The sequence below is a fragment of the Scyliorhinus torazame genome, chromosome 14 (genome assembly GCF_047496885.1).
Source record: "Scyliorhinus torazame isolate Kashiwa2021f chromosome 14, sScyTor2.1, whole genome shotgun sequence".
Lineage (NCBI taxonomy): Eukaryota > Metazoa > Chordata > Chondrichthyes > Carcharhiniformes > Scyliorhinidae > Scyliorhinus > Scyliorhinus torazame.
This window is the reverse complement of record NC_092720.1, coordinates 70,504,709-70,531,489: the sequence shown is the minus strand read 5'-3', so window position 1 is coordinate 70,531,489 and position 26,781 is coordinate 70,504,709. Positions and strand designations below refer to the sequence as shown.

General features: G+C 49.7%; 1 long non-coding RNA gene across 1 annotated transcript in view; it reads right to left on the bottom strand.

Moving 5' to 3' along the window:
• Positions 1-2,062: 2,062 nt before the first annotated feature.
• The window catches only part of LOC140389304 (uncharacterized), a 151,571-nt gene continuing 126,852 nt past the window's right edge, over positions 2,063-26,781 (bottom strand). The window contains exon 3 of the long non-coding RNA XR_011934333.1: positions 2,063-2,144. This is a non-coding gene — a long non-coding RNA (uncharacterized lncRNA). The remainder of the gene's footprint in view (positions 2,145-26,781) is intronic.

The window sequence follows — 26,781 nt, the reverse complement described above, 5'->3', positions numbered from 1 at the left end:
GTGCTATCCACAAGGCCACCGTGCTGCCCTTCTTCCTGGCCTGGCCTGATCCACATTTCTTCCTTGTTATGCCCATTCCAGGTCCTGCCAAGGCATAATGTTTATCTTGCCCCTTAGCAATGTTTTATGGGTGGCTCGCTGTCCCACTGTACTGCTCTCCTAAAATTGACCTGGCTAACACCAGCTCCATTAAATGTCTTGCCCATCAGAAAATACAAACAGCAAATGCAGTAGAATTGGGATCACTGAAAACTGGCTACAAACCAAGAGCCAACAGAGGGTCGAGGGAGAAGTGAAAATGCAGAAACAGTCATGGGTGAGGGCTACAGGGGAGAGTTCACAGCCCAACCCTGTTGCTACAGACTCTTGATTCTCTAGGAACTAGTCCAACATGATTCTTTGTTTATTCTCCCCTTTTCCAGCCTGATATCTTCTAATTCCCAAACTGATTTTCACAGCTTGGGTCACACTGGCTTCCCTCTGTGTCCCCTCCCGCCCCCCACCCAGTTAAAGCTGTGCGAATCTTCTAGCTTTGTTTGAACCTTCACAACCTTGGTCGTTTCAATCCAAGCATGAGCTCCTATTTGCATTTTGCACAATGAATATTAAACACTTGCTGCCTCTATCTCTCTGCTTTCATTCTTTCTCTAGCATAGTGGTTAGCACAATTGCTTCACAGCTCCAGGGTCCTAGGTTCGATTCCCGCTTGGGTCACTGTCTGTGCGGAGTCTGCACGTTCTCCCCGTGTGTGCGTGGGTTTCCTCCGGTTGCTCCGGTTTCCTCCCACAGTCCAAAGATGTGCAGGTTAGGTGGATTGGCCATGCTAAATTGTCCTTAGTGTCCATAATTTCCCTTAGTGTTGGGTGGGGTTACTGGGTTATGGGGATAGGGTGGGGGTGTGGGCTTGGGTAGGGTGCTCTTTCCAAGAGCCGGTGCAGACTCGATGGGCCGAATGGCCTCCTTCTGCACTGTAAATTCTATGATTCTATGATTTCCATCACTCTCGGATTTTTGTAGATATACTCTGTCTGCGAGGTGCAGTGATATTTCAGGAAAACCTGTAATCCAGTCGTACAATGACTTCTGATGGACTCCTCGCCATTCAAAACTCATCTTCAATCTTCATGCCAATGAGAATCACATGGGTCCTGTGACAAGATAGAAATGCTAATTAACTAGCCTCTAGTCCCCCAACTTAATTGAATCTTGGAATTTAATAGACAGTTTAAAAAATAACTTTTTATAAAACCTGACATTCCTAACACTTCCCTGAGACTTGGAGACTAGCTGTCTGTGGACGGCACGGTAGCACAGTGGTCATCACAGTTGCTTCACAGCTCCAGGGTCCCAGGTTCGATTCCCGGCTTGGGTCACTGTCTGTGCGGAGTCTGCACATTCTCCCCGTGTCTGCGTGGGTTTCCTCCGGGTGCTCCGGTTTCCTCCCACAGTCCAAAGATGTGTGGGTTAGGTGGATTGGTCACGCTAAATTACTTCATAGTGACCAAAAAAAGTTAGGTGGGGTTGCTGGGTTACGGGGACAGGGTGGAGGTGTGGGCATAGGTAGGCTGCTCTTTCAGGGCTGGTGTAGACTCGATGGGCCGAATGGCCTCCTTCTGCAGTGTAAACTATGTGATATATGTGGGCCATTTTTAACAGGTGTGACTATTTTGTACCTTCCCAGAAATGAACTTGGTTTGTAACCTGTACCAAGTCATCCAAGCTTGTTGTCAGTCAAAAGCCAGGCAGGTCACATGACCCCCTTCATTCCTCCGTTTTATTTGAAGTTAAAAACACAGTCCTGCAACAAAACAACCTTATAAAACCTCACATTTTTATCAATAGTTTCCTGCTTGTTTATGAGTTACATGAGCCATGTGGATTTTTTTTAGTCTTCTAACATTTTTCAATCTGCAACAAAGTGACAACATCTGCCAGTCAACCCTAGTGAGAGCATAGTCTGTTCCTTTTCTGGTTACTCCTTAGGTCTCCCCAGTTTGCAATTTTTTTACCTTTTCCGCAAATCTTGACAATGATTTTCATCTCTTGTTTCTGACTCAGCGTTTATTGTGCAGTCTCAAATTCCTGGATCTTTGACAACGTCATCACCAGCCTTACAATCATGTGCCTCCACACTATCTTCAGTTCTGGAAAAGCAATAGAGCATCACATCAAATCTGATTCTATATTTAAACTATTCAGTAATTGTGTAAATTAATATTATTTACTATTAAAAATGAATGGGCAAATAAGTAAAATCAGACAATTTATATCTTGAGTAGAAATTCCACTAACGCATTAAAGCGGTAAGCAAAAGGATTTGATCTGTAGGCTAAGCCATTTTTTCCTGCTTTACACTTTTCAACCACCATGCAAATGATCCTCAATACCATCAGATTTCAGCACTACCCTCCAGCGTCATCAAATCCCAGATCACCCTGTCTCCCCCAGTGCTGCGAAGCACTATGCCTTCCCAATAAGTGCTGCTAAATACTTACCTACCCTGTGTGGTGGTATGTATTAGGGGTAATACGGTACAACACGTGTCGACAGGCTATTGGTGGAGGGATGCCAGGTCCTGATAGGATCTGCCACCTACTGGACTCCACATTGAAATGCCGGTATAAGAACACAGCTTTTCCCTCCATTTCCCTCAGCAGCTGCATTCTGTAACCACGCTGCTGGGGATAAAGTTCTGCTTAATAAAGCCTTCAATTGACATTACCTCAACCTGCCTCGCGTCATATTGACGGTGCTACAATTTATTAAGCAGAATTTAAATTGTAGAAAACGACGTGGGAACATGGAGCTCCGAATCACCCCGGAGTGCCTGCGCATCGCACCCCAAGCAGCTAACTCGACATCTATTTTCAAGCACTGGCTGGCATGCTTTGAGGGCTACCTCCGAACGGCACCCGGCACACCGACTGCCGAACAAAAGATGCAGGTCCTCTATTCCAGGGTGAGTCCTGACGTCTACTCCCTTATCGAGGATGAGGATGATTTCACCGGTGCCATCGCCGCGCTGAAGGATATCTACATCCGGCCCGCCAACCAGGTTTTTGCTCGCTACCAGCTCGCCACATGACGGCAATTTCCGGGGGAATCGCTGGACGAGTTTTATAACGCCCTACAGATCCTGGGTTGAAACTGCAACTGCCCGGCGGTAACGGCGAGTGAACACACAGAGCTCCTGGTCCGCGATGCGTGTGTGGCAGGTTTGGCCTCTTCCCAGATCCGCCAGAGGCTTCTGGAGAAAGAATCTCTGGGACTTACAGAAGCTCGGGCCCTGGCGGCATCCCTCGATGTGGCCTCGCGTAACGCCCGTGCCTACGCCCCCGACCGCACTACAGCCCCTTGGGCTCCGTGGACCCCCGCTGCGGTCGACTCTCCGACACCCCCCCACCCCCGCAAACCTGCGCGGCCAAAACACCAGACCAACCGGGGGGGCCCCGCTGCTATTTTTGCGGCCAGCCGAAACACCATCAGCAGCGCTGCCCGGCCCGCGCGGCTACCTGCAAAAGCTGCGAGAAGAAGGGCCACTACGCGACGGTGTGCAAGTCCCGCGGGGTCGCCGCTATCTCTGGGGAAGAAACGGGACCACAGACCCAGCCCGCCCAACGATCCACGTGCGACCAATGGACGCCGCCATTTTGGACCCCGGACGCCACGAGGGAGAGATGGGCGCCGCCATTTTGTCCACCTCCGACCGCGCTCGATCCGTGGACGCCGCCATCTTGGCTGAAGGACCCCGACACAGACGGCCACATACTGCCTGATTACGATGCTCAACTTCAACAACCACGTCTGGCTTCGACGACCCTCGACCAGTCGCGACCCCGGACGCTCCCGACTGCAACCACTACAGTCCTAGTGAATGGCTACGAGACGCCGTGTCTCATCGACTCTGGGAGCACGGAGAGCTTCATCCATCCGCACACGGTAAGGCGCTGTTCCCTCGTAATTCGGCCAAGCACCCAGAAAGTTTTCCTGGCGGCGGGATCCCACTCCGTTCAGATCACGGGGTTCTGCATCACTAACCTAATGGTGCAGGGGAGGGAGTTCTGAAATTACCAGCTGTATGTCCTCCCCCATCCCTGTGCGCCCCCACTCCTAGGGTTGGACTTCCAATGCAACCTCCAGAGTTTAACATTTAAATTTGGCGGCCCTATACCCCCACTGACTGTCTGCGGCCTCGCGACCCTCAAGGTTGAACCGCCTTCCTTGTTTGCGAACCTCACCCCGGATTGCAAACCCGTCGCCACAAGGAGCAGACGGTACAGCGCCCAGGACTGAGCATTTATCCGGTCCGAAGTCCAGAGGCTGCTGAAGGAAGGCATCATCCAGGCTAGCAACAGTCCCTGGAGAGCCCAGGTGGTAGTCGTTAAGACCGGGGGGAAACAGAGGATGGTCATCGACTATAGTCAGACCATCAACAGGTACACTCAGCTAGATGCGTACCCTCTCCCCCGCATATCCAACATGGTCAATCGGATTACACAGTACCAGGTCTTTTCCACCGTGGACCTCAAGTCCGCCTACCACCAGCTCCCCATCCGTCCCGGTGACCGCAACTATATTGCCTTCGAAGCAGACGGGCGGTTATACCACTTTTTAAGGGTTCCATTCGGCGTCACGAACGGAGTCTTGGTCTTTCAACGAGAGATGGACCGAATGGTTGACCAGCACGGTTTATGGGCCATGTTCCCGTATCTCGCCAACGTCACCATCTGCGGCCACGACCAGCAGGACCACGACGCCGACCTCCAAAACTTCCTCCAGACCGCTCACGCCCTGAACCTCACTTACAACAAAGACAAATGCGTGTTCCGCACCGATCGTTTAGCCATCCTGGGCTACGTAGTGAGTAATGGAGTGATAGGCCCCGACCCTGAATGCATGCGCCCCCTCATGGAGTTCCCTCTCCCCCACTGTGCCAAAGCCCTGAAACGTTGCCTGGGCTTCTTTTCTTATGACGCCCAGTGGGTTCCACAATACGCCGACAAGGCCCGCCCACTAATCCAGTCCACTACTTTTCCCCTGTCGACAGAGGCATGCCAGGACTTTAGCCGCATCAAAGCGGATATCGCAAAGGCCACGAAGCGCGCCATCGACGAGTCCCTCCCCTTCCAGGTCGAGAGCGACGCATCGGATGTCGCTCTGGCGGCCACCCTCAACCAAGCAGGCAGACCCGTGGCCTTCTTCTCCCGAACCCTCCACGCTTCAGAAATCCGCCACTCCTCAGTGGAAAAGGAGGCACAAGCAATAGTGGAAGCTGTGCGACACTGGAGGCATTACCTGGCCGGTAGGAGATTCACTCTCCTCACTGACTAACGGTCGGTTGCCTTCATGTTCGATAATGCACAGCGGGGCAAGATCAAGAACGACAAGATCTTGCGGTGGAGGATCGAACTCTCCACCTTCAATTATGAGATCTTGTACCATCCTGGAAAGCTGAACGAGCCATCCGATGCCCTATCTCGCGGCACATGTGCCAATGTACAAGGGGACCGTCTACAAGCCCTCCACGAGGACCTCTGAAACCCGGGGGTCACTCGTTTCTACCACTTCCTTATGGCCCGCAACATCCCTTACTCCACTGAGGACGTCCGAACAGTCACCAGAAACTGCCAGATTTGCGCTGAGTGCAAACCGCACTTTTTCAGGCCAGATAGAGCGCACCCTGTTAAGGCCTCTCGACCCTTTGAACGCCTCAGTTTGGATTTCAAAGGCCCCCTCCCCTCCACCGATCGCAATGCGTACTTCCTGAACGTCGTTGACGAATACTCCCGCTTCCCTTTCACCATCCCCTGCCCTGACATGACAGCGTCCACGGTCATTAAAGCCCTCGGTACCATTTTTACACTGTTCGGTTTCCCCGACTATATCCATAGCGACAGGGGGTCCTCCTTTATGAGTGACGAACTGCGTCAATTCCTGCTCAGCAAGGGCATAGCCTCGGGCAGGACGACCAGTTACAACCCCCGGGGGAACGGGCAGGTAGAAAGGGGGAATGGAACGGTCTGGAAGGCCGACCTGCTGGCTCTCTGGTCTAGGAGTCTCCCAATTTCCCGCTGGCAGGATGTCCTCCCGGATGCCCTTCACTCTATCCGGTCCCTGCTGTGCACCACCATGAATCAAACGCCTCACGAACGCCTCCTCCTCTTTCCTAGGAAGTCCTCCTCTGGAACGCCACTTCCGACCTGGCTAGCAGCTCCGGGATCCATTCTGCTCCGGAAACATGTGTGGGCGCACAAGTCAGATCCATTGGTGGAACGGGTGCATCTCCTTCACGCCAACCCGCAATACGCCTATGTGGAGTACCCCGATGGCCGACAGGACACGGTCTCCCTGCGAGACCTGGTGCCTGCCGGAGCTACCCACCCCCCCCCCCCCCAACGCCAATCACCACCTCCTCACTCCCGCCGGTTCATCCCGCAGCCACCCCCTTCCCGGGGGGTTCGGTTCTCCTCCCAGACCCGCCCAGGAGTAAGGACACAGGGGACAGCGCTACGCTCCCAGAGTCGACGGGACTCGAGCCAGCGCCATCACCACCACGCCCGAGACGATCAGAAATGACGACCAGGGCGCCCATCCGGCTCATCGAATCACTTTAACTCTCAACGTTTTCAGTTATTGTGTCTTGTTATAGTTATGGCACCATGCCGACCCTGTTTGGCCCGTTGGCCCAGTTTTCAGTTATTGTGTCTTGTTATAGTTATGGCATCAACTGTTTGGCCCATTGGCCCAGTTGAAGCGATAATTTTGTGTTTTGTTCAAAGTTACGGCACAGTACCGACTCTGTAAACCCCTACCACCATGCGAACCACCATCCCGCCGGGTTCTTTTTCAACAAGGGGCGAATGTGGTGGTATGTATTAGGGGTAAAACGGTACACCACGTGTCGACAGGCTATTGGTGGAGGGATGCCAGGTCCTGATAGGATCTGCCACCTACTGGACTCCACCCAGAAATGCCGGTATAAGAACCCAGCTTTTCCCTCCATTTCCCTCAGCAGCTGCATTCTGTAACCACGCTGCTGGGGATAAAGTTCTGCTTAATAAAGCCTTCAATTGACATTACCTCAACCTGCCTCGCGTCATATTGACGGTGCTACACCCTGAATATAGAACATTTTGCTTACAGTGTTCTTGCGCTTTTTAAAAACTAAGAGATTACAAAGTGAATATGGAGAAGGAACAATAATTTAGGAAAGCATGCATCCACTGCCAGTTGCATTATAGGTCTACCTCTGGTGAAACACTGCTTTGACATATCTGATGCATTTAGCTTCTGTATTGTAATATTGTTAGACTATTCTCATAACTCATGTGCTAATTAATAAGCACAGTAAGAAGTCTTACAACACCAGGTTAAAGTCCAACAGGTTTGTTTCGATGTCACTAGCTTTCGGAGCGCTGCTCCTTCCTCAGGTGAATTAATAAGATAATAGAGTGGTATCCAAATATATTCACAAGACTAATTTGATGACAAAAGTCACACAATAGTTGAATTGGAGCGGTGGTTGCAATATATCGAGCCCATCACAACTTCATATACTGAGCACATAGGTAATAATAATGGTATTTTATTCAAGAAACATGTTTGCAGCCTGAAGTTTAAATTGCAATGTGACTTACATCAAAAAATTCATTGCAAACATGTAACAAGAGGCAATTCAGCTGGTAACAGAATATATATTTTAAAATAATAATGTTATTATTATCCTCAATGACTCTCCCTCCCCCTTGGACTGATCTGTTCCCTGTAAGAACACTATTCACGACACCCTATGCTGCTCTTGCTCATGTATTTGCTTTGTTTGGACTCTTGTTCCGCACTGTAACCAATCACTGTTTGTCGATGTACCATTTATCAATGCTCTCTGTTGATTATTCTTTTGTCTACTGATGTGTTGGGTGTTCTGGATCACATACAGGTCACCAACACTTGAAATAGTGCAACACTATTTTATTTAATCATTAACTATTTAAACATACTTAGACTGTGGGTTAATATGATACTAGCTTTAACTAAAGACCTCTGCCTTGTCCTAACCAGTCGATGCACTCAGCGCATGGTGAATGTCAGTGTTGCAGGCTGTGAGCTCTGTCCTCCTAGCTAGCTGCAACTCGAATGAGCGGGAACTGTCTTTATAGTGCGTGTGCTCTCACTGGTGATTGGCTGCGTTGTTGTGTATGTTGATTGGTCCCACTATGTGTCCATCAGTGTGTGTCTGCACCATGATATACTGGTGTATATTACGACATCCCCCCTTTTATAAAAAAATGTACCTGCGTGGCAATAAATAGTGATTGTGAATGTTCCTGACTACGTGTGTGCAAAATATTTACAGGAGTATGTAAATAAAAACTAAGCTATTTACATGGGAAGGTGCCTGGTACAGAAAAAACAGTGTGTCACAAGAATAACGAGATGAACACTATATACAAACCACTTGAACGATTAAACGGAAGAACAGAACAAATCAGAAAGTCCAGAAAAGTTCACAAATTAAGTCTCTGAGGTGGGCGACGAATTCTGGTTGACCGCCTCAAGGGTGGGTCGGGAGCCGCCGGCTGAGGAGCGGGCTGGACTGCGTCAGAGTGAGGAGGATGCAGAGTGACCGGAATCTCTGCATAGTCCAGGTCAGGGTCAACAGGAGGGCGTGGCAATGGTGGAGGATCACGTAGTGAGCGTTGAACGAGATGAAGGGCACATCGATTGTGGCGCAGACTGGAGCCATCCGGTAGACGAACCAGGAACGAGCGGGGAGCCACCTGCCGAAGAACCACAGCGGTTGCAGACCAGCCACCATCCGGAAGATGGATGCGGACATTGTCATCTGGAGCCAGAGCAGGGAGATCAGCTGCACGGGTGTCATGAGCCGCCTTTTTTTTTTTAATTAAATATTTTATTGAAAATTTTTGGTCAACCAACACAGTACATTGTGCATCCTTTACACAATATTATAACAACACAAATAACAATGACCTATTTTATAAACAAAAAATGAATAAATAATAAATAACAAAAATGAAAACTAGCCCTAATTGGCAACTGCCTTGTCACAAGTAACACTCTCCAAAAATATAATTTAACAGTCCAATATATAATTATCTGTAGCAACGACCTATACATACTATACAGTATATATTAACAACCCTGAGAGTCCTTCTGGTTCCTCCTCCCCCACCCCACCCCTCCTCCCCCCCCCCCCCCCCCCCCCGATCCTGGGCTGCTGCTGCTGCCTTCTTTTTCCCATTCCGTCTATCTTTCTGCGAGGTATTCGACGAACGGTTGCCACCGCCTGGTGAACCCTTGAGCCGACCCCCTTAGGACGAATTTAATCCGCTCTAGCTTTATAAACCCCGCCATGTCATTTATCCAGGTCTCCACCCCCTGGGGCTTGGCTTCTTTCCACATTAGCAATATCCTGCGCCGGGCTACTAGGGACGCAAAGGCCAAAACATCGGCCTCTCTCGTCTCCTGCACTCCCGGCTCTTGTGCAACCCCAAATATAGCCAACCCCCAGCTTGGTTCGACCCGGACTCCTACTACTTTTGAAAGCACCTTTGTCACCCCCATCCAAAACCCCTGTAGTGCCGGGCATGACCAAAACATATGGGTATGATTCGCTGGGCTTCTCGAGCACCTCGCACACCTATCCTCCACCCCAAAAAATTTACTGAGCCGTGCTCCAGTCATATGTGCCCTGTGTAATACCTTAAACTGAATTAGGCTTAGCCTGGCACACGAGGACGACGAGTTTACCCTGCTTAGGGCATCTGCCCACAGCCCCTTCTCGATCTCCTCCCCCAGCTCTTCTTCCCATTTCCCTTTTAGTTCATCTACCATAGTCTCCCCTTCGTCCCTCATTTCCCTATATATATCTGACACCTTACCATCCCCCACCCATGTCTTTGAGATCACTCTGTCCTGCACCTCTTGTGTCGGGAGCTGCGGGAATTCCCTCACCTGTTGCCTCGCAAAAGCCCTCAGTTGCATATACCTGAATGCATTCCCTTGGGGCAACCCATATTTCTCGGTCAGCGCTCCCAGACTCGCGAACTTCCCATCCACAAACAGATCTTTCAGTTGCGTTATTCCTGCTCTTTGCCACATTCCATATCCCCCATCCATTCCCCCCGGGGCAAACCTATGGTTGTTTCTTATCGGGGACCCCCCCAAGGCTCCAGTCTTTCCCCTATGCCGTCTCCACTGTCCCCAAATCTTCAGTGTAGCCACCACCACCGGGCTTGTGGTGTAGTTCCTCGGTGAGAACGGCAATGGGGCTGTCACCATGGCCTGTAGGCTAGTCCCCCTACAGGACGCCCTCTCTAATCGCTTCCACGTCGCTCCCTCCTCCTCTCCCATCCACTTACTCACCATTGAAATATTAGCGGCCCAATAATACTCACTTAGGCTCGGTAGTGCCAGCCCCCCCCCTATCCCTGCTACGCTGTAAGAATCCCTTCCTCACTCTCGGGGTCTTCCTGGCCCACACAAAACCCATGATGCTCTTTTCAATCCTTTTAAAAAAAGCCTTCGTGATCACCACCGGGAGGCACTGAAACACAAAGAGGAATCTCGGGAGGACCACCATCTTAACCGCCTGCACCCTCCCTGCCATTGACAGGGATACCATATCCCATCTCTTGAAATCCTCCTCCATCTGTTCCACCAACCGCGTTAAATTTAACCTATGCAATGTGCCCCAATTCTTAGCTACCTGGATCCCCAGGTAACGAAAGTCCCTTGTTATCTTCCTCAACGGTAGGTCCTCTATTTCTCTACTCTGCTCCCCTGGATGCACCACAAACAACTCACTTTTCCCCATGTTCAATTTATACCCTGAAAAATCCCCAAACTCCCCAAGTATCCGCATTATTTCTGGCATCCCCTCCGCCGGGTCCGCCACGTATAGTAGCAAATCGTCCGCAAACAAAGATACCCGGTGCTCTTCTCCTCCCCTAAGTACTCCCCTCCACTTCTTGGAACCCCTCAACGCTATCGCCAGGGGCTCAATCGCCAGTGCAAACAATAATGGGGACAGAGGGCATCCCTGCCTTGTCCCTCTATGGAGCCGAACATATGCAGATCCCCGTCCATTCGTGACCACGCTCGCCACTGGGGCCCTATACAACAGCTGCACGCATCTAACATACCCCTCTCCAAAACCAAATCTCCTCAACACCTCCCACAAATAATCCCACTCCACTCTATCAAATGCTTTCTCGGCATCCATCGCCACTACTATCTCCGTTTCTCCCTCTGGTGGGGCCATCATCATTACCCCTAACAACCTCCGTATATTCGTGTTCAGCTGTCTCCCCTTCACAAACCCAGTTTGGTCCTCGTGGACCACCCCCGGGACACATTCCTCTATTCTCATTGCCATTACCTTGGCCAGGACCTTGGCATCTACATTTAGGAGGGAAATAGGTCTATAGGACCCGCATTGTAGCGGGTCCTTTTCCTTCTTTAAGAGAAGCGATATCGTTGCTTCAGACATAGTCGGGGGCAATTGTCCCCTTTCCTTTGCCTCATTAAAGGTCCTCGTCAGTACCGGGGCGAGCAAGTCCACGTATTTTCTATAGAATTCGACTGGGAATCCATCCGGTCCCGGGGCCTTTCCCGCCTGCATGCTCCTAATTCCTTTCACCACTTCTTCTACCTCGATCTGTGCTCCCAGTCCCACCCTTTCCTGCTCTTCCACCTTGCGAAATTCCAGCCGATCCAAGAAGCCCATCATTCTCTCCCTCCCATCCGGGGGTTGAGCTTCATATAATTTTTTATAAAATGTCTTGAACACTCCATTCACTCTCTCCGCTCCCCGCTCCATCTCTCCTTCCTCATCCCTCACTCCCCCTATTTCCCTCGCTGCTCCCCTTTTCCTCAATTGGTGTGCCAGCAACCTGCTCGCCTTCTCCCCATATTCGTACTGTACACCCTGTGCCTTCCTCCATTGTGCCTCTGCAGTGCCTGTAGTCAGCAAGTCAAATTCTACATGTAGCCTTTGCCTTTCCCTGTACAGTCCCTCCTCCGGTGCTTCCGCATATTGTCTGTCCACCCTCAAAAGTTCTTGCAGCAACCGCTCCCGTTCCTTACTCTCCTGCTTCCCTTTATGTGCCCTTATTGATATCAGCTCCCCTCTAACCACCGCCTTCAACGCCTCCCAGACCACTCCCACCTGGACCTCCCCATTATCATTGAGTTCCAAGTACTTTTCAATGCACCCCCTCACCCTTAGACACACACCCTCATCTGCCATTAGTCCCATGTCCATTCTCCAGGGTGGGCGCCCTCCTGTTTCCCCCCCCTATCTCCAAGTCCACCCAGTGTGGAGCGTGATCCGAAATGGCTATAGCCGTATACTCCGTTCCCCTCACCTTCGGGATCAATGCCCTACCCAGCACAAAAAAGTCTATTCGCGAGTAGACTTTATGGACATAGGAGAAAAACGAGAACTCCTTACTCCTAGGTCTGCTAAATCTCCACGGGTCTACACCTCCCATCTGCTCCATAAAATCTTTAAGTACCTTGGCTGCTGCCGGCCTCCTTCCAGTCCTGGACTTCGACCTATCCAGCCCTGGTTCCAACACCGTATTAAAATCTCCCCCCATTATCAGCTTTCCCATCTCTAGGTCCGGAATGCGTCCTAGCATCCGCCTCATAAAATTGGCATCATCCCAGTTCGGGGCATATACGTTTACCAAAACCACCGTCTCCCCCTGTAGTTTGCCACTCACCATCACGTATCTGCCCCCGTTATCCGCCACTATAGTCTTTGCCTCGAACATTACCCGCTTCCCCACTAATATAGCCACCCCCCTGTTTTTCGCATCTAGCCCCGAATGGAACACCTGCCCCACCCATCCTTTGCGTAGCCTAACCTGGTCTATCAGTTTCAGGTGCGTTTCCTGTAACATAACCACATCTGCCTTAAGTTTCTTAAGGTGTGCGAGTACCCGTGCCCTCTTTATCGGCCCGTTCAGCCCTCTCACGTTCCACGTGATCAGCCGAGTTGGGGGGCTTCCTACCCCCCCCCCCCTTGTCGATTAGCCATCACCTTTTTCCAGCTCCTCACCCGGTTCCCACGCAGCTGTATCTCCCCCAGGCGGTGCCCCCCCGCCCATCCTCTCCCATACCAGCTCCCCCCTCTCCCCAACAGCAGCAACCCAGTAATTCCCCCCTCCCACCCCCCCCCCGCTAGATCCCCCGCTAGCGTAATTACTCCCCCCATGTTGCTCCCAGAAGTCAGCAAACTCTGGCTGACCTCGGCTTCCCCCCGTGACCTCGGCTCGCACCGTGCGACGCCCCCTCCTTCCTGCTTCTCTATTCCCGCCATGATTATCATAGCGCGGGAACCAAGCCCGCGCTTCTCCCTTGGCCCCGCCCCCAATGGCCAACGCCCCATCTCCTCCACCTCCCCTCCTCCCCCCATCACCACCTGTGGGAGAGAGAAAAGTTACCACATCGCAGGATTAGTACATAAAACCCCTCTTTGCCCCCCACATTCGCCCCACCACTTTGTTCGAACGTTCTTTTTAATAACCCGCTCATTCCAGTTTTTCTTCCACAATAAAAGTCCACGCTTCATCCGCCGTCTCAAAGTTGTGGTGCCTCCCTCGATATGTGACCCACAGTCTTGCCGGTTGCAGCATTCCAAATTTTATCTTCTTTTTATGAAGCACCGCCTTGGCCCGATTAAAGCTCGCCCTCCTTCTCGCCACCTCCGCACTCCAGTCTTGATAAACACGGATCACCGCGTTCTCCCATTTACTGCTCCGAGTTTTCTTCGCCCATCTAAGGGCCATTTCTCTATCCTTAAAACGGAGGAATCTCACCACTATGGCTCTGGGAATTTCTCCTGCTCTCGGTCCTCGCGCCATCACTCGGTATGCTCCCTCCACCTCCAACGGACCCGCCGGGGCCTCCGCTCCCATTAACGAGTGCAGCATCGTGCTCACATATGCCCCGACGTCCGCTCCCTCCACACCTTCAGGAAGACCAAGAATCCTCAGGTTGTTCCTCCTTGCGTTGTTTTCCAGTGCCTCCAACCTTTCCACACATCGTTTCTGATGTGCCTCCTGCGTCTCCGTCTTCACCACCAGGCCCTGTATAATGTCCTCATTCTCGGCTGCCTTTGCCTTCACGACCCGAAGCTCCCGCTCCTGGGTCTTTTGTTCCTCCTTTAGCCCTTCGATCGCCTGTAGTATCGGGGCCAACAGCTCTTTCTTCATTTCCTTTTTGATCTCTTCCACACAGCATTTCAAGAACTCTTGTTGTTCAGGGCCCCATGTTAAACTGCCACCTTCCGACGCCATCTTGGTTTTTGCTTGCCTTCCTTGCCGCTGTTCTAAAGGATCCACTGCAATCTGGCCACTCTCTCCTCCTTTTTCCATCCGTATCCAGGGGGGATTCCCTTCTGGTTTACCGCACAGTGTTTTTAGCCGTCAAAATTGCTGTTGGGGCTCCTATCAAGAGCCCAAAAGTCCATTTCACAGGGAGCTGCCGAAACGTGCGACTCAGCTGGTCATCGCCGCACCCGGAAGTCTCATGAGCCGCCTTGTGCTGTGCACGAGACAGTTGCATTCGTCGAAGGACTCGAACGTGGTCGAGGTCTGGGACATGAATGGATGGCACCATCGTCCTCAGGGTGCGACCCATGAGCAGCTGGGCTGGCGACAGGCCAGTGGACAGTGGGGCCGAGCGATAGGCCAGCAGGGCGAGGTAGAAGTTGGACCCAGTATCGACAGCCTTGCAGAGGAGCCATTTGACTATGTGGACTCCTTTCTCCGCTTTGCCGTTGGATTGGGGGTACAGGGGACTGGATGTCACATGCACAAAGTTGTACCTGCTGGCAAAGTTGGGCCATTCCTGGCTTGCGAAGCAGGGGCCATTGTCCGACATCACAGTGAGTGGGATACCGTGTCGAGCAAAGGTGCCCTTACAGGCACGGATGACTGCAGACGATGTGATGTCATGTAAACGTACCACCTCCGGGTAGTTTGAAAAGTAGTCTACAATCAGGACATAGTCCCTGCCCAGTGCGTGGAACAGGTCAATGCCGACCTTAGACCAAGGGGACGTGACCAACTCATGGGGCTGTAGGGTCTCACGTGGTTGGGCCGGCTGGAACCACTGATAAGTGGGGCAGTTGAGCACTGTGTTGACAATGTCGTCATTGATGCCGGGCCAGTACAGTGCCTCTTGGGCCCGTCGGGGGCACTTCTCCACGCCAAGATGGCCCTCATGCAGCTGTTCCAAGACGAGCTGGTGCGTATTATGCGGGATGACAATGCGGTCCAGTTTCAGGAGAACACCATAGACTACCGCCAGATCGTCTCTGATGTTGTAGAACTGCGGGCAATGGCCCTTGAGCCACCCGTCTGTTAGGTGGCGCATGCCACGCTGTATCAAAGGGTCAGCCGCTGTCTCGTGGGGGATTTGGACGAGGCATTCATCCGTGGCAGGTAGATTGGAGGCCACGAAGGCCACATGGGTGTCAACCGGGCAGACGAATCCCGCTGGGTCACACGGAATGTTGACTGCTCTGGAGAGAGCATCGGCAATGATTAGGTCTTTGCCCGGGGTGTATACCAGCTGGAAGTCGTATTGCCGGAGCTTGAGTAGAATACGCTGGAGGCGTGGCGTCATGTCGTTCAAGTCTTTCTGTATTATATTGACCAGTAGGCGATGGTCGGTCTCGACGGTGAATTGGGGAAGGCCGTACACATAATCATGAAACTTGACGACACCGATCAACAGGCCCAGGCACTCCTTTTCTATCTGTGCGTAGCGCTGTTCCGTGGGGGTCATGGCGCGTGACGCATATGTAACGGGGGCCCATGATGAGACCTCATCGCGTTGCAGGAGCACTGCCCCATTGCCAGATTGGCTGGCATTGGTCGAAATCTTTGTCTCTTTCGCTGGATCAAAAAAGGCTAAGACCGGGGCCGTGGTGAGTTTGGTTTTGAGTTCTCTCCATTCGCGCTCGTGGGCAGAAAGCCATTGGAAGTCTGTCGTCTTCCGGACCAGGTTCCTGAGAGCCGTGGTACGAGAGGCAAGGTTAGGGATGAACTTCCCTAGGAAGTTGACCATGCCCAGAAATCGGAGGACCGCCTTCCTGTCCTCTGGCGTTTTCATGGCTGTGATAGCAGCCACCTTGTCCGCATCCGGCCGTACACCCAACTGGGAGATGTGGTCCCCTCGGAACTTGAGTTCCGTCTGACCAAAGGAGCATTTGGCTCTGTTGAGGCGTAAGCCCTGCTCCCGTATGCGTTTGAACATACGCTGGAGGCGACTGACATACTCCTGCGGGGTGATGGACCAAATGATTATGTCGTCGACATAGACGCGAACACCTTCAATGCCTTCCATTATTTGTTCCATGATCCTGTGGAACACTTCTGAAGCCGATATGATCCCAAACGGCATCCTGTTGTAACACTATCTGCCAAAGGGGGTGTTAAAGGTACACAGTTTCCTGCTGGATTTGTTGAGCTGGATTTGCCAGAATCCTTTCGAGGCGTCAAGTTTGGTGAAGAGCTTGGCGCGAGCCATCTCGCATGTGATCTCTTCGCACTTGGGAATTGGATAATACTCCCTCATGACATTGCGATTCAGATCCTTGGGATCAATGCAAATTCTCAGCTCGCCGGAAGGCTTTTTTACGCACACCATGGAACTGACCCAGTCGGTTGGTTCCGTAACTCTTGAGATCACTCCTTGGTCTTGGAGGTCCTGCAGCTGCTGCTTGAGGCGGTCCTTGAGGGGCGCTGGGACTCTGCGAGGTGCATGCACACAGGCGTGGCGTTCTGTTTGAGTAGGATCTTGTAAGTATATGGGAGCATGTCCATGCCCTCGAAGACATCGCGGTGCTGGTCGATGATGGTGTCGATTTGCGCCCTGAAGTCAGCATCCTGGAAGGCAGGCATGTCATCAGGAGGGAGAGAGTGAACTCTTTGAACGAGGTTCAACAGCTTGCACACCTGTGCGCCAAGCAGGGAGTCCTTCGAGGAGCCCACAATCTTGAAAGGAAGGATAGCCTTCCGTGACTTGTGCATCACTTCAAGTTGGCACGAGCCGGTAGCAGGAATGATGTTGCCATTGTTGTCCAATAGCTGGCAGGCCGATGGAAGGATGGCTGGTTTGACACAAAGGCTTTGGAAAGCAGACCATGCCATGAGATTGGCGGAGGCACCAGTGTCCAGGCGGAATCGTATTTGGGACCGGTTGACTGTTAGGGTGGCACACCACTCATCGTCTGGATCGATGCTGTGTACCGTCAGCGGCTGGTGTCTTTGCTTCGGGGACAGCCCTGTTTTTCGTTACGACACCGACTCGAAAAGGCGCCTTCGGGTCCTCGGTGTCACTGCTGTGAGGGAGGTCCATATCGGACTCGGTGCCCGTGGGTTGAATTGCCCGAACATTCCTGTGAGGCTGGCTGAAGTGATGGGAGTTGGCAGACTGAGCTGCTCGACAGAAGGCAGCATAGTGGCCAAGTCTTCTACATCGTAGACATTGTCGAGATTTTGCGGGGCATTGCCGCTTTAAAAGGGCGGAGCCACAGTTGTCGCACGCTGTGACGTCAGCACGTTCGCTGCGCCACCGCGCATGTGCGTGAAGTCGTGCGTGGTGCGCGCTTGCGCATTACGTTCCTCAGCATCGCCATTCCCTCGTTTGGTGCGTACAAGCGCACAAAATGGCTGCCCTCATCCAGGCTGAGGCCCTGGAGGTGCTCAATCACGGACCCGTTCCGCCTCGTGGGGACCTTGCCGCGCCGTTTCAGCCGCTTGTATATGGGAATACCGACTCGTGGCGTTTTCATGTAAGACACAGGTCTCGATGCCGGTCGCTAGGGTGAGTTGCTTTACTTTGAGGAGCTGCTGACGTAGGGGGTCCGACTGAACACCGAAAACGATCTGGTTGCGTATCATGGAGTCGGAGGTGGGCCCGTAGCTGCAAGATTGCGCAAGGATGCGGAGGTGCGTGAGAAAGGATTGGAAAGGTTCTCCTTACCCTGCAAACGCTGCTGGAACACATAGCGTTCGAAACTTTCATTCACCTCTACGCTGCAGTGAGTGTCAAACTTGAGGAGAACCGTCTTGAACGTCGTCTTATCTTCATCATCTGCGAAGGTGAGAGAGTTGAAAATGTGGATGGCATGGTCCCCGGCCGTGGAGAGGAGATGAGCAATCTTTCTGGTGTCCGAGGCGCCCTCCCTGTCCGTGGTTTTGAGGAAGAGCTGGAAGCGTTGTTTGAAAATCTTCCAGTTGGCCCCGAGGTTGCCGGCGATGCGGAGCGGCGGCGGCGGGCTGATGTTGTCCATGTTGCAGGATGACGGAATGCTAGCGGAAGGCAGATCACTTGCAGGTAGGTCTAAGATGTGCTAGTATCCCACCACTCCTGGTATCGTGATGTGTTGTGTGTTCTGGATCACATACAGGTCACCAACACTTGAAATAGTGCAACACTATTTTATTGAATCATTAACTATTTAAACATACTTAGACTGTGGGTTAATATAATACTAGCTTTAACTAAAGACCTCTGCCTTGTCCTAATCAGTCGATGCACTCAGCACATGGTGAAGATCTGTGCTGCAGGCTGTGAGCTCTGTGCTCCTAGCTCGCTCGAATGAGCGGGAACTCTCCTGTCCCTTGTCTTTATAGTGCATGTGCTCTCACTGGTGATTGGCTGCGGTGCTGTGTATGTTGATTGGTCCCACTGTGTGTCCATCAGTGTGTGTCTGCACCATGATATACTGGTGTATATTATGACATCTACTATGTACGTACTGTGTACGTTCCCTTGGCCGCAGAAAAATACTTTTCACTGTACTTCGGTACATGTGCCAATAAATCAAATCAAATCAAATAATCTTTATTGTCACAAGTAGGCTTACATTAACACTGCAATGAAGTTACTGTGAAAATCCCCTAGTCACCACATTCCGGCACCTGTTCGGGTACACTGAGGGAGAATTCAGAATGTCCAATCCACCTAACAGCATGTCTTTCGGGACTTGGGGGAGGAAACCGGAGCACCCGGAGGAAACCCACGCAGACACAGGGAGAACGTGCAGACTCCGCACAGACAGTTACCCAAGCCGGGATTCGAACCTGGGACCCTGGAGCTGTGAAGCAACAGTGCTAACCACTGTGCTACCGTGCCACCCACAAGACTATTAATTTAAAGTTTTCATCAAAAACTGCACAGAAGTTAATTGATAAAACATTGGTAAAAGTGGCAGAATGCCATGTGATAAAAGTGAAATTTGGTTTATTTAGTCACCATAAACCCATTTTAAATGTCTACTCTCGTTCTACTGAAGGAAGAACTTAATGTGTGCATGGGCACATGCTAGAGTGATGTTATATTGACCCATTCTCACTGACATTGTTCTATTGCTCCTGATCAAGAGTCAATGTGTATTTGTGCCTTGCTTCAATAATATGTTCAAAAAGCACCTGTAGTTCTTTCACAAATCAGCAGGGGGCTCCAGAATATAACCACAAATGTGTTGCAGAAACCTGAGCAGATCAGTAAGAAACCTTATACTATCAAAGAAAAAGTTATTATTTAACAGTGCGGAAAAAATAGTAGTTAACATTAAAAAAAGAAACATTACTCTTTAAAAAGTGCAAGCTTTATCAGTTTGGTCAAATTTTGTGCTTTTTATTACATTTTACTGGTTAACAAAATCACACTTTATGTACATATATAGTCACCAGCTTTGTGTGAAATGCTGCTGTACTCTGAGGATAACAAATATTCTGTCGCAGATGTACTCTTCTGTTGTTTCCCCAAACAATTGCATCACCATTGTCAATATTATATCAGTGTCAAGAATGAGGCCACCAACTGGCTCCCCAGTGAGTGGTCGTGCAGGCACCGTTTAGCAGTACTATATAAAAACAAGAAGCTAGCGCAATAGCTGCTGAGGGGAGCTGTGGAGGTGAGTAGTCTTTCCAATATCCCCGGCATTCAGCCTTGGGGGGGGCGGCATATATCGGGGGTCGCCCTCGGGTGGGGAGGGGGGGGGCTAGTGTCTGCGGCCTACAGGTCATCCTACAGCTGCCGGAATGGGGCGACTAGGGGCTTTTCACAGTAACTTCATTGAAGCCTACTTGTGACAATAAGCGATTATTATTATCCTCCTACATTGTACATACCCAGAACTGGGGTAACAAGAACTGCAGCCTGTCTGTCTTACCAAACACTTCCAGGACATAGCCTGGTCATGGTTATATGCTGATGGTCACTTTAACTCCCTGTGGCTGTGAGCAGCCATTGCCCGCTCAGTTATCTTCAATCATCTTCATCTACGTCTCGGTGCATCCCCAGCATGCACAACAGAGGTGGATGCAGCCTGCTGCTTCTCATGACCTGTGGCCTTTGATGCCCTTGGCGAGCGTCCTCCGGGGTGACCTGGAGCCAGAGAGCCTTGGATGACTTACTGGTGTCACTGGCAGCCCCGTGCCACCCTGTTCTGCCTGCTGACCTTCAGACGCACCGGTGTCAGGAAGGAGCTGTCATCTTCCTGGTGGCAGGCCCCAGGTCAGCCTCCAGTGCTCCCTCCTCCCGAACAGTGTCCTGGGGGGTCTCCATGGGACTGAGAGGCAGCTGGAGTGAGCTCCAGAGACCCTTACATCTTCCAGCTCTGCCGGTCCTGGCATCTCCCGTTGTCTGCACTATAGTGTTGATGCCCTCAGCAATCCCTCAGTGACTAGCCCACACTCGGCAGTGCCTCGACAATGGCGGCATGGTAGCACAATGGTTACCACTGTTGCCTCACAGTGCCAGGGTCCCAGATTCAATTCCCGGCTTGGGTCACTGTCTGTGCAGAGTCTGCATATTCTCCCCGTGTCTACGTGGGTTTTCTCCGGGTACTCCGATTTCCTCCTGCCAGTCCCGAAAGACGTGTTTGTGAGGTGAATTGGACATTTTGAATTCTTAGTATACTCGAACAGACGCTGTGGTGTGGCAACTAAGGGATTTTCACAGCAACTTCATTGCACGCCTACTTGTGACACTAATAAGGATTATCATTATTATTATGTCCACCTGCATCTGGGACGCATCCCTCAGCAACTGGAACATTATGTTGAGGCCGTCAGCTATGGTCGATGCTAACTGAGCCACGCCTTGAACACTGCCACTCATGATGCTGATGTTGTGCTCCATGTTTTCCACCGCGGCCACTACCCAAGCAGTGTGCGCCTCAGTGCCATATATTCTGACTTCATTTCATGTCCCATAGCCGTGGGACTCCTCCAACGCTATGTACTCTCCGGGGAGAGTGTCACTGACATCCCCTCCTGAATTTCACGTCCGTGCTCTAGCGTCTGCATCAGCTCTGGGATAACCTTTCCCAGAGGTTCAGCATCTGACTGATAGATTATTGATTTTTTGATTCATTGATTTATTCATGGTTTTAAGTGCTCATTGAATGCATAGCTAAAGAGTGAAATTATTAAAAATGCCTTTACTGTGAAAATACAGTCATTGTTTTAGATGATAAATCAACTATTGAGGCCCTCTCCTCCTCTTACTATGGTGTAACTGACTCAAGGGACTAAATGACCTCCTCTTCCTCCTGTTTATGTGTAACAGACTATAGCGACTGAATTGCCTCCTTCTCTTCCTGTCTTGTCTGTGGAAATGTAGATATTGTTTCAGTGAATGTTTCATATAATGAATTGACTATTGTGCTTCAGTGGATTTAGCAATAAGAATGTATCAACTAATTAGTTACAACAATATCTATCGTCAGCATTGGCTTAAGAAACCTTTTTTCATGAGACTGTGCACATAGACACTGAACTAACTTTGATGGACACCAGTCAATCTTACGTATTGGCCAATCTTAACAGACATCCATTTGAACAAATCAGGAGGTCTCTGCTGAGAATTAGAAACCAATGAGAGTAAACGAGGGATTAGACCATATATAAGGATTCCCTTATAGTAAGACCTCGTGGTCGAGATCTCGTTCCTGAATTTCTACCTTCCTGAATTCTTGCATCATCTATCAGCTTGTTTTAAAGTGATTTCTTTATGCTTTTATGTTCAATGCTTTTTTGCCATATATTTGACCCATTTATGTATTGCTTGATATTTGTTTCTAAGTTTTGATTCAGTTCTTATGTGAGTGTATTAAAGTGAATAATTAGCAATAAAGTTGTATTTTCGGCACCTCCAATCAACCGGACAATTGACTCTTATTGGAAGAAAGTAAAACAAGAGTTCCAACATTAGGCGAGCCAGCCAGGAGTGCTCGGAGGAAGAGACTGAACACCACACTAAGGCATTGGGCAGCGCATCGGCAGAACCGAGATGAGAGACCCTCACTTCTGCGACCGTTTAAAGTCGGGTGACTTCCTACGCAGCCCTTACGAACACATCCAGGTTGAAATTGGCCCAAGTCTCAGTTGTGAGAGAGGTATACATGACAGCAATCACAGCCCAGAAACATGGGGATCAACAGAGGCCAGTTGGGTACTATTCAGGAAAATTGAACACGGTAGCCCTCGGATGGGGAAGTTGGCAGAGAGCCGATTACTGACTCCCTTGGATGTTCCTGCCTTCACCTGATGTGCATCAGCAACTATGTCATGTTCACCGGATTGTACCCCAGCAGTCTGTCCCCTAATGTCGCCCGCCGAGATGTGTGTCCCTGCGCCGGTGGAAGGTGGGATTGGTAGCTATGATGCCGATGGTAGTATCCTTGGAGCAGTCTTCCAAGGTGTTCTGGATGGCCGGGCCCCATCAGTTGGAGATTCTGCGAGTGAATGGATCTGCGGTCAGTGAGAGGGAAGGATCATTTTGTTTGACATGAACAATTCACTTGCAACAGGTCATCTGGGTGAAGGGGCAGTGAATCATCACTTTTGCGACACAGGCCAACCTCGCTGTTGGTGATCACTCTCTCCTCAGCGAATCCCATGATCTCCAGGACCCATTCCTCACAGGTGATGAGAACTCTGATTCCTGGAACACTGCTGCCCTTCTGGGCCCTTTTCCGCTTGTTATAGGCCAACTTCTCCTGCGGGGACAGAGAGCAGGCATTATGAGTTGCATGCTTGATGCATCTGAGGGGTCTATGGCAGTTGGCATGTGTGGTCACGCCTCCTGGGCATGGGGGGCTTGCACTGGTGCATGCCAGGGTGTGCTGGGGCACAAGCGCTGTGATATGCTGTTGGTTTGGGCAGGGGGATGTTGGAGAGGGTGCGAGGTGCCAGCCGTCTACGTCTTGGGGGTGGGGGGTGATGTCGGAGGTCAGGGGGGTGGCAGGCGGGACTGATGTCATGGGACCGTTGTTAACTTACCCTTGCGGCCCGGTGGAGGTCGTCTTCCGTCATTGGACAGTGGTCATCCTGGTCATGCTGCCCGAACTGACGGCCGCTGCCACTGCCTCCCAGGCGGCATTGACGGTGCTCTTGTTGGTCCTCTGATGCCCTCGGGGGAACACAGTGTCTCATCTCGCCTCCAAGGTGTCCAGCAGCCTGGCCAGGTTGGCATCCAGAAGGCGTAGAGCAGATCTATGTGGTGTCATGGTAATGTTCTGCCTGGGAGTGGATTCAGAGGGATCGTTTATGAGCAGCTCTGCCTTCTTAGTGGGTTGATGCCGGACGTGGTTCCGGTGAATCAGCTGGCAGGGCAGCCAGTTCCGCCGTGAAGCTCGTGGGATCATTTTCTCAGCACTAATTGCCATTAAATACGGGCTGTGGTCTCGCCGGCTTGGCCATCGTCAAGCATTTGGGAAGTTGCGCCTGATTTGATACTTCGAACTTTTCCCATTAAATTGTGCCCAACATTTTTTCTTTCAGAAATTCACACATGAAAAATATTTATTTAAGAATGATAATAACTATTTGTGGATGATTTTATCTATGAATGAAGGTTTCTGTTGTCTTCTTAAAATGAGCAATTAGAACAAAAGAGAGAACTAATTGTGTTTAATCTGCTGATGATTTAAAATGGGTGTTTTTACTTAGCATTTAATTATTTAGCATAATATCCATTAGTTATGCTACTTCAGTAAATTAAAAAGTCCATTTAAAATTCTTCATTCAAATGTTCTTTAAATAAAACAGTAGCAAGAGAACAAAATAGTGTCGAGATCCTTCAATTATTGCCAACTATATATTATTTTAGCTTAAACAAATTTGCATTTTGTTTTGTAACAATGTAAACTATTCCTGCTGAACTGTCAGGAACTGTCAGAGATACCCATGGTTTCACTATTATCCTGGATAATTCATGTTACACATTTCAGTTTTGACACAATACATAACAATTGTACAAAACAATCCACAATAAAATCTGCAAATTGGGCTTTATCACTTTATCTGCCTTTATGTTCCAGAAAGCATATAGTGGAACAGCTGTATTGTGTGTTCTAATAAAGACACTTTGGTAGCATACTGCTGTAGTTATACTTCCAATTTTTCTTCTGAAAGGCTGTTATGAAGATTCAGTGGGTTTGATGATATTGTAGCCATTTCTCCAATTCAACTTTGACCTATAGTTGTTAAATTAGTATTTTGCTAAAGCCAGATACCACTCTATTAACTTATTAATTAACATGTGCATTAAGAGAATTGTCTCACAGTACAACACTACTGTAGCTAAATGCATCAGATATGTCAAAGCCCCATTTCATCACAGGTCGACCGATAGTGGAACTAGTAGTGGGTGTACGTTTTTCTAAATTATTCATTATCTGTACACACTTCATGAACTATTAGTTACATTTTGCTGTCCATATGACAGAACGCTAGATGGCATGTACTAGATAGTATGCAATACTTGGTGAATTATATGCTACATAAAGTACAGATGCCTGTTATTCATTCAGGGCAGGAATCGAACAGGCGGAGAGTGGGCAAAGCAGCAAGCACTGTGAGGCTCAAGCTATTTTAATTCCAAAGTGTCATTGTGATGGAATTGCTAGGCCTCCAGGTAGGCTGACTGGTCATTGTCATGTATTATTTCTGATGAGCCACTCAAAGCCTATGTAAGTGGGAATACACTTCATAAGATAAGATTTAATTCTCTGTTACAAGATTTATTGTACAACTGTGTGGACAGAATTGTTGCCATTGTGATTCACAGCAATGGCCCCAAGTTTTCTGTTACCTGCTCAGAGATGCTTATGAAGGAGGTCAGGACAAGAAGAGAAGTATTGTTTACCAGCACCTGCAGGAGCATCTCTAGCACAACTATCTAAGCAGGGCTAGCTGAACGGGTCAGTACCAACAGTATCACCCATCACTCGAGGCCCCCAAGGAGCTGGTTTCAGCATAGGAGGAGATTCAATATAATCTCACAAGGCCAGAAAGAATGAGTATAGTCCTCTTTCAACAATACTTGCCAACACTCCTTTCATGGGACCCAGCCCATCCGTTCTCCAGGCCAAGCGTGAGAAATGTAAGAGGCTGAACAGTAGCAATTGACAGACCTCAAATGCAGCACAACATGAAGCTTCAGGTTTGTTGTAAGATGTGTGCAGTTTGGTAGGTGTCACAAAGTGGTTTTGAGTCTTGTGTCGTTTAATAGTAACTGTTTATCAGCTGGTCATAACTATATACATATATATAGTGTACGGTCTAATCTAGGAGCTATCTCCATGTTTGCCTCTACACACATCTATGTCCCATACAAGTCTTGGGTCATGTGTTCCTTTACATGACACTATGGGTGGTACTGTACCACGTTCCACGTTAACTCCATGCCAGGCCCTTATACTAGACATAGTTTCACATTAATCTTTTCCATGCCAGACCCATATGCTACACCTTCCCAAGTCCTTATCCAACATATTTACAATACATTCCTGTTTAGCCAACATATTTATGTTATTTCTACCAGCTCCGCCACCCCCTCCTTTAAGTTTCTGTGTTTACAGGTTCAGGTTGTCTGCAGTCTTTATAATTCTTCCCGATCTTGTCTTTGCAACAGTTGGAGGAGTGGTTGACTCTTTTGTGTGATGTTCTTTGTGTTGCTTATTTCAGGATGGTTGGCGTAATGTTTACAAAGACCACAAAATAGCTTTGACTTAAACAAAGCTTTGAATTTATTTACACTACTAACTTGGATTTGCCATGTGCTCCTTAAGAATACACAGTTGATAAATAACATCTAATTACACTCATCTATAGCTAATCTCACTACTGGTTTAAACTATGATCTATACTCATTTGCACTATCTGCTCTTTTGACCTTCACTAGCTAACTCCTGCATACACTCCTCCCCTAAGGCCCAGCATCACTGCATTACATAGTTGTAACTGTAGCTCCCTCTAGTGGCTACTCTCAACACTACATTAACCCTTGCAATGCTGATAATACCACATATTGTACTGCGTAAAACCTGATGAATAGGGGGTTGGTTTGGATGTGATCATTCTGACATTTGGTTGGTTGAGCTTAATTGTCTTTTCTCATTCTATGAAGTTGAACCACTCCTTCTCAACTCCCCATCTGATATTTGCGATGGTCCTTGGTTTACCTCATTCCTTACAGAAAAAAGGAACTTTTGTAGCCATCTCAGATGGCCACCTGCAAAGGGCCATGGAAATTATGGCCAACCCAGGACTCAGACAGACTCAGAGCTTGTGTGTGTATTTGCAACCCAGATAGCTAGACACGATCGAAACCCCCGCTTATTTGCATTCTAATGGCCCATTTCCCCAGAACAAAAGAACTGTACTCAGGTAACCGATACAGATACAGACTAATCGGCGTCACTCTCTTAACTCAGGGAGCCCA